General features: G+C 34.4%; 2 long non-coding RNA genes across 4 annotated transcripts; one reads left to right on the top strand and one right to left on the bottom strand.

Annotated features, from left to right (window-relative positions):
- Positions 1–553: 553 nt before the first annotated feature.
- On the bottom strand, positions 554–7774 carry LOC138143304 (uncharacterized). Of its 3 annotated transcripts, none has more exons than XR_011163662.1 (5): positions 7345–7774; positions 6206–6291; positions 5000–5049; positions 3381–3527; positions 554–1439 (listed from the first exon to the last, which is right to left on the bottom strand). It is a non-coding gene; the product is annotated as an uncharacterized lncRNA (long non-coding RNA). The 3 variants fall into 3 exon arrangements; XR_011163661.1 differs by having other exon boundaries at positions 558–1434; XR_011163660.1 differs by lacking the exon at positions 554–1439 and having other exon boundaries at positions 2378–3527.
- Positions 1448–3246, top strand: LOC138143305 (uncharacterized). The gene is made up of 2 exons (XR_011163663.1): positions 1448–1797; positions 1839–3246. It is a non-coding gene; the product is annotated as an uncharacterized lncRNA (long non-coding RNA).
- Positions 7775–9704: the final 1930 nt, after the last annotated feature.

Raw genomic sequence — 9704 nt, forward strand, 5'->3', positions numbered from 1 at the left:
TACAGACCTGTCCTGCAGACCTCTTATGTTGCCTTATGCTAGAAAAATGTGTACCTTTGACCTTGTGGCATGTAATTGTGATGGAATACTATTGTTAGAAGATAGAGGGTTTCAAATATGACTGTGCCTGGATCAGAGAGAATTCAGAGAGAAGTAAAGAACTAGAAGACTGGAAAGGTGGAAAAGATCCAGGTTATGATTTACTTTATGTGTCAAGGATTTTAGAGTTGTTTCTCCTGGAAGTAATTAGGAATCACTGGAGTTTATTGAGGAGTAAGGGTAGGTGACAGACTTTTTTCTTTAAGGAAAATCACCGCAGAATCCCTTTCACAATTTTCCCCCACTGCTAACACCTGCCCTCTGTGATTATATTCCATTTACTCTTTATATTCTAACATTCTACTAGTTCAGAGGAAATAAATGTCCCTTTGGCAACTTTTTATTTTCAAAGAGCACTGAGGAAGTAAAGAAAAAAATGGAAGCTATTGAGGGTGAATTGGCTTTGCTTTGAGGGTTTTAGGAGAGTGAAGAGAAGTGAGGTTAACAGGAACAATACCTTAGTAGAGAAAGAAGGAAGAAAGGGAGTGGAACTTGCTATTTTTCATATTTAACTTTTATTGTTCTATTTCTAGGACCAAGCTTACTGCTTGACTCATAGTAGATGTTAAAAAAAATGCTTGACTAATTGATTGAACAAACACTTAGGGAGATAATAGTGTCCTGACCCGTGTTTTCAGCCTTACACACTTTATCCTATGCAGTGATTTCATTTATTCACCAGTAGGTCTTTCATCTTGGATGCCTTCCCATCAGGTAATCTTGGAATTGGGTTCCTGTTGCTATACATAGAATCATAGTAGAAGTTTTAGGCCTGTTTCCCTGGACCTAACATGGGGAAGGCACACACATTGTTCTGATGAAGAATTGAAGCTGTTTTCCATAGTCCTGCTGCTGAGGGTACTTCCCAACCTTAGTACAGTTTAAGTTGCTTCCTATTTTCTCTTCTTCAAGTGTCTTATTCTCCATACAATACTGATAGAGATTGGTGAGCTGGCTTTCCAAGGTCACCTAAAGCGTTAAATCGAAGACTGACATCACAACCTAAATCTCTGGACTCACAGTTGCATGTTCTTGCTGATCCATGATACTGACTCTGAAAAGTCCAGCTTGTATTGAAATATGTCTTGATAGCTTCACGGCCTTATATGACTCCTGCCTCTTTCATTTTCTTCTTTTTTTCCTCAAGTGCCCTTGTGTATTCTAGCTGAATTACAGAGTGTTATTGCTGCAGGGCACAGACTTTTCCAACATTAGCACAGAACATTTCAATATTTTAGATTTGGGATCCAGGATGGAAGAGCAGGTGCTCAACACTCTTTACAAATGTCTTCTACATTTGTACTTTTGGGACTTCCAAAAAGAAGTGGCTAGCTTCTGTACTGATAAATTAGAAAAACCATTAGTACATTGGTTTACAGAATTTCAGAGGTATTTTATCTTCGTTTCTGATTGGTTTTTAATTGGCAATGCCTTCTAACATCCCTTTCTCCTCTTTTAGTTCTTTTGTCAAATGATTACTTTTCTATGTATAATAAGTACATCAGAAGCAGCATGGCAGAGTGAATAGAGAACTGATGTTGACATCAGGAAAAAACTGGTTTCAAATCCTGTTTCTGACATATATGCTGGTAATATGAAAATTGGTAAATTGCTTAACAACAAATGAATTCTCCAAGACTAAAATATTTGTGTGCTATTTTGCATTAGTGAAGGATATACCTGTTTCTCCCTCTTTCTGTCTGTTTCTCTATACAAATATACACACATATATGTGTGAGTGTTTTATATATACGTATATAAAACACACACTCTTATACAATATATATTTCTGTTCCCCCATACTGATCAAAAGAAAGGTCTGATTAAAAAAATACACTTACAAACTCTCAAGATAAAAAAAAGAGAATGTGGTCCTAAAGTACAAAAATGCTTTATATCATATCTTGTTTTTGCAGATAAAAAAAGTTGGAAACTAAGGGGATGCACATCAATTGGAAAATGACTAAACAAAACGTGATATATAAATGTAATGGAATACTATTATGCCATAGGCACATTCAGTAATATTGAAATCATTTAGGAAGCAATTTGAGTGAAACCTGGGGACACATGTATGGACTGATGCTGACTGTCTGGGGGAACCTAAACAGAACCAGGTAAGAATTTATATTTTTACATTATAAAAATGAACAAGTTTGACTTATGAACTCTGATCAAAGGAGTGATCAGCTATGATTCTAGAGGACTAGTGATGACCAATGCTACCTATCACCTGACAAGGAATCAATGGACTAAATATGCTCAATATACCACACAATTTTCTTATTTTTTGGAGGGGGGAGAGAAGGCAAGGAATTGGGGTTAAGTGACTTGTCCAATGTCACACAGTTAGTAAGTGTCAAGTATCTGAGGCTGAATTTGAACTCAGGTCCTCCTGACTCCAGGACTAGTGCTATATTCACTGTGCCACCTAAACTGCCCCACACATATTTTTCAATATGACCAATGTAGAAATTTGCTATGCTTTTCTCTTCATATTTATTACAAGGCTTTTATTTTTGATTTTTATTTTTGTAGTGTGTGAAGGGGGCAGGAGAATTAAAGGGAATGGAGAAAAATGTTTGTCAGTTGAAGAAAAAAAGCATTTTTCATTCTGGACTTAGGATTTTTATCAAATGTAAGGAACTTCTAATATGGAAAATCCCTCTACTGATAAAGATTAGACTTTTCTCTGCAATTTATTATCTTAGAGAGTTGCTGTGGGCACTCAGATATTGAATGATTTACCAGTGGTGACCTAGCTAGCATATGTTTATACCCAGTTCTTCCTAACTCGAATATTAACATTCTATCCATAGCACCACAGTACCTCTTTGTTAATATATGGTAATTAAACAAATACAAATGTGCCCACACTTTACAAAAAACAAACAACATAACATTGTAGCTTATAGGCTAGAGGGCTGCTATCTCAAACCTCACAGACTAACAGGTCTTTCCCACAGAGAATCTAGCTCTTCTCTTTGGCCTTATGGTAACATTCTAGAGATATCTTTATAATACTTCTGAGTTACCATTCTAGTATATTCCCTGTAATAACATTTTCCAGTTAATATTTTCCTAGCATCATTTGCCCAATCATTTCTTCTCAGTATCAACTAATATAAACCAGACTTTACAAAGGAATATTTACTGAGAAGAAGATACAGCAAAGACAGGAGTACAAAAACACTGCACTGAAATCACTCTACATTCTGCGTCTTGGTGCTTGGGAAGAGAGAAAGGAAACTTAAAATGAGGGATACCAAATATTTGCCCACCAAGTTCACTTCTGAGTATATCATAGCTGCTTCTTTTCTTGCAGGGCACAGGGTAGATCCTTATTGCTGAATATCTGTTCTCTCTTCTGACATTTTGTTGCTCACAATGTTTTGTCCATCCTGTCACCAATTATCATTGTCTGAGATCTGACAAGAATGAAGGCAAAAGAGACAGACTAGCAGAGTTCATGGCCATATAGTGACTTAAGAAAAGAGGCCTCCTCCCCAAAAAAGAAACCCACCAGCAGTTTTTACATTATTTACTATCAGAGAAAAGAGAAAGATTTTTTTATGCATTGGAGCCTTTTACATGTATACTCAGTTCTGGCTCCAAAGCCAATTGAAAGCTTTTTAATTACTTTGCAATAAGTTGTTAAGAAATAGCTCATCTCTATTCTCTGACTCAGAAAAATATTCCCTCCATTACAGATTTATGGAAGTAGGTTCACCATGTTTCCATGTGGGTTGGCACTAAGCAGTGCATATTATGTATGCTCTGATTATTGGGCCCTCATTGGTCAGTCCTTCCAATATCATAATATGCCAAATTATAAACCAGATAATTGGGGGAGGGTAGTATGCAAACTGTAATACATTTCATTCCTTTACATAGGTCAATAGAGTTGAGTTCATTAATCTTATCTGCGTACAAGATGTGAGAATCGAAATCATTATCTCAGATAAGGCTACAGCAAAAATTGATCTGTCAGGGGAGATGAATAGGGAAACTATTTTGAAAGCTACCATAGGTAACATAATTATTTACATATGTGCTAAATTAAGTAGGACCCAAATAATTAAAGTAAAATTTAACCAAACAGCAAAAAAGACCTAGATTGTAAAATAGGTCATTTCAGCGTAACTCTTTTAGACTCAGACAGATCTTACTTAAATATAATAACAATAAAACAGTGGATATGAACATAATTAGAATCCTGTACAAACCAAATAAGCTAGAATTTAGGGGATTGTTAAAAGGGAACCTTTTTATTTTTAAAGCATTATATGGCACTTTTACATAATAGGACATAAAGAACTCATAAATAAATGCATAAATGCATAAAGTTAAACACATCCTTCTCATAGCATAATGCAATAAAATTATATTCAATAAATAAAATGTGCATAAAAAATAAAAAAATGGAGATGAGATATTGTTATTCTGAAGAATAAGTGAGTCAAAACAATTCACAAAAAAACATTAGTGATAAAATTATAACAATGAACCAGTATACCAAAATTTACAGTATGCACTAAGGTAGACTTAAGAGGAAAATTTATGACTCTGAACACATATTAACAAAAGATACAAGAGAAGACTAATGTACTGGGCATGTAAATAAGAATCAGAAAAATCAACAAATTAATTACCCAAAACAAATACAAAAATAGAAATTTTGAAAATCAAAAGATAAACCTGAAAACAAAACCAATGAAATCAACAAACTAATTAAAATGAAATGAAAATCAGATTATCAAGATGAAAACTAATAAATTCATATTATGGAGGTAATGAAAAATTTTAAGACACTATCATTGGCAGTTAGATGATGTAGTGAATAGAATCCCTGATTTTGCAGTCAGGAAATCTGAGTTTGAATCCTATCTCAGATACTTACCAGCTGTGTGATACTGGACAAGTCACTTCATTTCTCTTGAGTTTCCTTATCTGCAAAATGGGGTTAATGATAGTATTTACTTCACAGGGCTGTTGTAAGGATCAAATTAATAATATATGTAAAGAGCATTGCATAGGGGTGGCCAGGTAGCACAGTGAGTAAGAGCACCGGCTCCAGTGTTGGGATGACCTGGGGATCGAATCCTGGGCTCAGACACTTTGCACCCACCCAGAACACCTGGCTGTGTAACCTTGATCAAGTTACTCAACCCCGATTGCTTTAAAAAAAAAAGAGCATTGCATAGTTTAAACATTATACAAATGCTATTATTATTCTATATCAATAAAATGTGATGAATCAAAACATGTGAATATAAAATGCTTAAACTGACCTAATACAAAGTAGTGAATTTAAACCATATATATCTCAGTAAAATAACTTTTGGTAATTTAATTGGAATGGCTAGGAATATATAGATTAATTTTGGTAAAATTGTCATTTTTATTTCATTGGCCTTGCATATCTATGAGTAATTAATGTTTCTCCATTTATTTACATCTGATTTTATTTGTATACAAAGTTTTTTTTATGGTTTTGTTCATATAGATCCTGAGTTTGTTTCAGTTGGTGTCTTCCCAGGTATTTTATACTGTCTAGAATTATTTTAAAGGAGGTATCTCTAGCTATCTCTTGCTACAGGATCCTGCTGTTATATATCTATATCTATATCTATCTATATATATACCTATATATACACACATTTATATATGTATGTGTGTATACACTGTTGATTTACGTAGGTTTACTTTATATCCAGCTACTATGATGAAATTATTATTTTAATTAACTTTTTAGTTGAGTCTTTAGAATTTTCCAAGTATATCATCATATTATTTGCAAAAAGAGATAGATTCCTTCTATTTCTTTTTCAAGATACCTTTCCAAATTAATTTTTTAAAATTAATTAGGTCTTGGTAGTCAAAGCAGGGGGAAATAAAAAGAATAATAAAAGATACAGTTTAGTCTAAAGACACTTCTAATTCAATTTGAAATTTGAAATCAAAATAATTGTTAGTCCTGATTGCCCCTCCTACCTTTTTTTTTGCCAATCCTCAAGCTAAAACTATTTTTTGCTACATAAAAATATTTTAACCCACCATTTATGGATCTTTCCTTTATGCTCATTATTCTTTAATTTATACTTACCTTTTTGTACATCATGCCCCCTGCCATTGATGCACTATAAGGTCAGGTCCTTGAGCATGTCTTTTTGTTTCCTTTGTTTCTAATCCCTGAAATGAAGAACAGGGTCTCATATAAACAAATGATTAAGAAATAATAAATAAGTATTCATATGTATACTGTCAATTGAAACTTTTAATTATAATGAGCTAGTGTAGTACATTGGAAAGAACACTCAAGGCTGGAATCACAGGTGCTGAGTGGGTATTCTACTTATGCTGCTTACTAAGTATATCACCTTGACAATGTGCTTGATCCTCTCTGGGCTCAATTTCCTCCCAGGGAAAATGATGGGATTGGACAATATTATCTCTAATCTCACAATTTCCAAATCCTACTAATAAAAACAAAAGAGGTATATAAACTAAACTCTTTTTACATACTGCCTGTGGTAGTACATTATGTTGTCCTGGTTCTGTAGGAGCCTGGGGCTCACACTTTAAAAAAAAAGTCTTTCAACTGATTCTGTGAGAAAATAAAATTGAAGAGAATTGAGGAAAGATATAAGAAAAATAGAAGAGAATCAGTGTAGCTTTGAACACTGAGAAATAAAAGAGCTGGTGGGAGGAAGAAACAAAATAAGAGAAATCATATATAGTGGCTATAAAAATGCTTCTGACAGTTTTTTTTTACTAACTTTTAATAAAAGACACTGACATATCTTTTTAAAAATAGTTGGATTTTTTTTGTTTTCTAGTTCTATTTTTTCTCCTAGCAAATGATTTTTAATACAATGTATCATATTGTATGAGTAAATTTCTATCATGGCTAAGATTTCAAAACAGTTGAAAAACTTGTAAAATTTTAAATGTAATTTTCATATTATAGTTATCTTTTTCATTGAGGATAAGACAGAACACAAAATAAGTAGTTCAAAGGGCAATCAGCTATCATATATCTACATATCTATTTATATCTATATCTATCTATATCTCATGTAGGTCAATATTCTAAAATATGCCTCATGATTCCTACACTCGGAATCTTATAATCTAGTTGGAATGATAAGATCTTTACATACATAAAAAGATGAACAATAGAATAGATTGTATTTGGCAGTGATTATGAAGTATAGACAATTGTTTTGGAAATATGAATCTTACCTTAAAAGTATAGTGAGTCTTGATTATCTATTAGTGCTATGCTGAAACAAACTGCCTATTCCACTTTCCTGTATACTCCCAGCATCCTGGGGGCCCATTGAGCTCCCTGCTTCAAGTCCCAAACCTTTTCAATCCCTCATCTGTGTAGTTACAAAAAACAATCTTCCTAAAGCACTGGTGAAGTCAAGTCACTCAGTTCAAGAAACTTCAGTGGCTCTCTTTTGCCTCTAGGATGGAATATATGTTTCTCAGTTGTTGTTTCAAGCTCATCACAGCCTCCTTTTCTTGCGTCATTTAATATTAGATCATTTCATGTATTCTTGGTCCCTGCCAAAAAGATCTATTGGTTGTTTCCCTTATTTGTAATTTTCTCTTGCCCTTTTTTGCCTTTGCATTGGCTGCTCTGCCTGTTTGAAATGAACTCCTTCCTGACACTGAGAGGTATTATGAAGCTCAAGTGAGATAATGGTTGGAATACATTTTGAAAATATTAAAGCACTGAATAAAGGCCAGCTGTTATTAATATTATTATTATTAGTCCTCAAGTTTGCAGTCTGGTGATGTCTTAATTCCTTTCTACTGCGCTCCTGCTGAGCTCAAGCAATATTTATAGAGTAATACAGGCTGTATTGCTAAACATTTAATAAGGGTGAGAGGGAGGGAGAAATGTATGCACATGCACTTTTAAGATTAATCTGCATCATTAACACTTAAGTTTAGACAATCTTGATAAAGCAATAAATACTGATTTGTAGCAATCAACAATTTCTGAGGTATAAATGTTCACAATGAAAATTTAACCATGGGCCCTGGCACATAGGTGAGAGTTGGTTCCATTATACCCCTTTCCCTCCCTCTTAGACTCTTTAGTGCTTTCAACTCCTGTTACTTCCTACAGAAAGTCTTTCCTGAGGTCCATCTTCAAATTCTATTTATTTTTCTGTTTAAATGCTGAACCACTCCCAAAAAGAATGTAAGATTCTTGAGGTCAGTTGCTGCTTTCCTTTTTGCTTTTATATCCACATTTCCTAGGCAATCTCTTGCATGCAACAAGTTATTGAATCACTGAACTGAATGGAGATGTCTTGATTTAACCCAAGCAGATATAGAGGGTTTTCAGGTACTAGTAGACATGGAGTATCATTTTCAGGAAAGAGTGAACCTTAGAAAGCAAAATACTGGTTATACAAATTAGGCCCCCCAAATTACCATAAATTATCCTGATCCATACTGTTAATGACTCACCCATATTTTAACTGGTTACTTTATACAGCTCACTGGATGCCCTGAATTGTCTATGTCTGTGGATTTCATCCATGTCTGCATTCTTTGGTCCCCATTCATACTTTTTGAACTTTATCACTGGATATCTTGCTTTAAAAGCCTTTACTCATGTATCTCACACACATCTAAGTGTGTCTAAGACAGAATTCTCAGAATTATAAGCCCACCTGGACATCTCACAGCTTCTTGATAGCCCAATGTTTTTTGTTCTCCCAGTGGTGGTAACATGACCATAGATATATTTCTAGGCTTCAAAAGGAAAAAAGAGAGATTGAAATTATTAAAATTGTTCCAAACCTGAAAAAAATACACATTTGATTACATTTGCAGGATTCCACAACCAATTCACCCTCCCCCAACCTCTGCAAAGGAGAGGTTATGGTCATGTCTTCTATGAAGATTTCCTTAATTGGCTGCTCAGCCAGATATCTGTGGAAATGATGATGACAATGATAATGATATTAAAATAATAATAGAATTTATATACTATGTGTCAGGGAGTGGGCTAAGCATTTTCCTAATATTATGTCACTTGATCCTCACAACAACCCTGAGAGGGAGGTGCTATTTTTATCCCCATTATGCAGCTGAGGAAACTGAGGTAGAAGACTTCCCAAAGTAAAACAGTAAGTACCTGAGACTGAATTTGAACTCAGCTTTTGCTGATTCGTGGTCCAGCACTCTATGTACTTATATAAAGAATGCAATATTCACAATGCCTATGGTAACTATAAATATGCTGATATGGTTATTAATCACAAAACATACCAGGGTCTCTACATGGGAAATAAAGCTAGAACATTTATTCAAATTCCAGAAAACTAAGTCCCAAAACCAGAAAGTCAAAGCCATTACAGTAGTTGTGAAGTTGGAACAGGTAGTTAATATACTAAACACCCACATTCTCAAGACTTCAAAACAGAACAGGCTACCTCAGGCAAAGATCCTCATCTCCCCACTCATTGCAACTGCTCATTATCAACAAACTGTGCACCCAGCAGCTCTGGCTGCCTGGAGTTCCTCTCCCTAGCAGTCCTCAGCAGGAGTCAGCAGAAATTCTGGCTGGCTCAAAAAAA

The sequence above is a fragment of the Petaurus breviceps genome, unplaced genomic scaffold (assembly GCF_028583685.1).
Source record: "Petaurus breviceps papuanus isolate PSGF00001 unplaced genomic scaffold, PetGlider_PUasm1.0 90638, whole genome shotgun sequence".
Taxonomy (NCBI): Eukaryota; Metazoa; Chordata; class Mammalia; order Diprotodontia; family Petauridae; genus Petaurus; species Petaurus breviceps.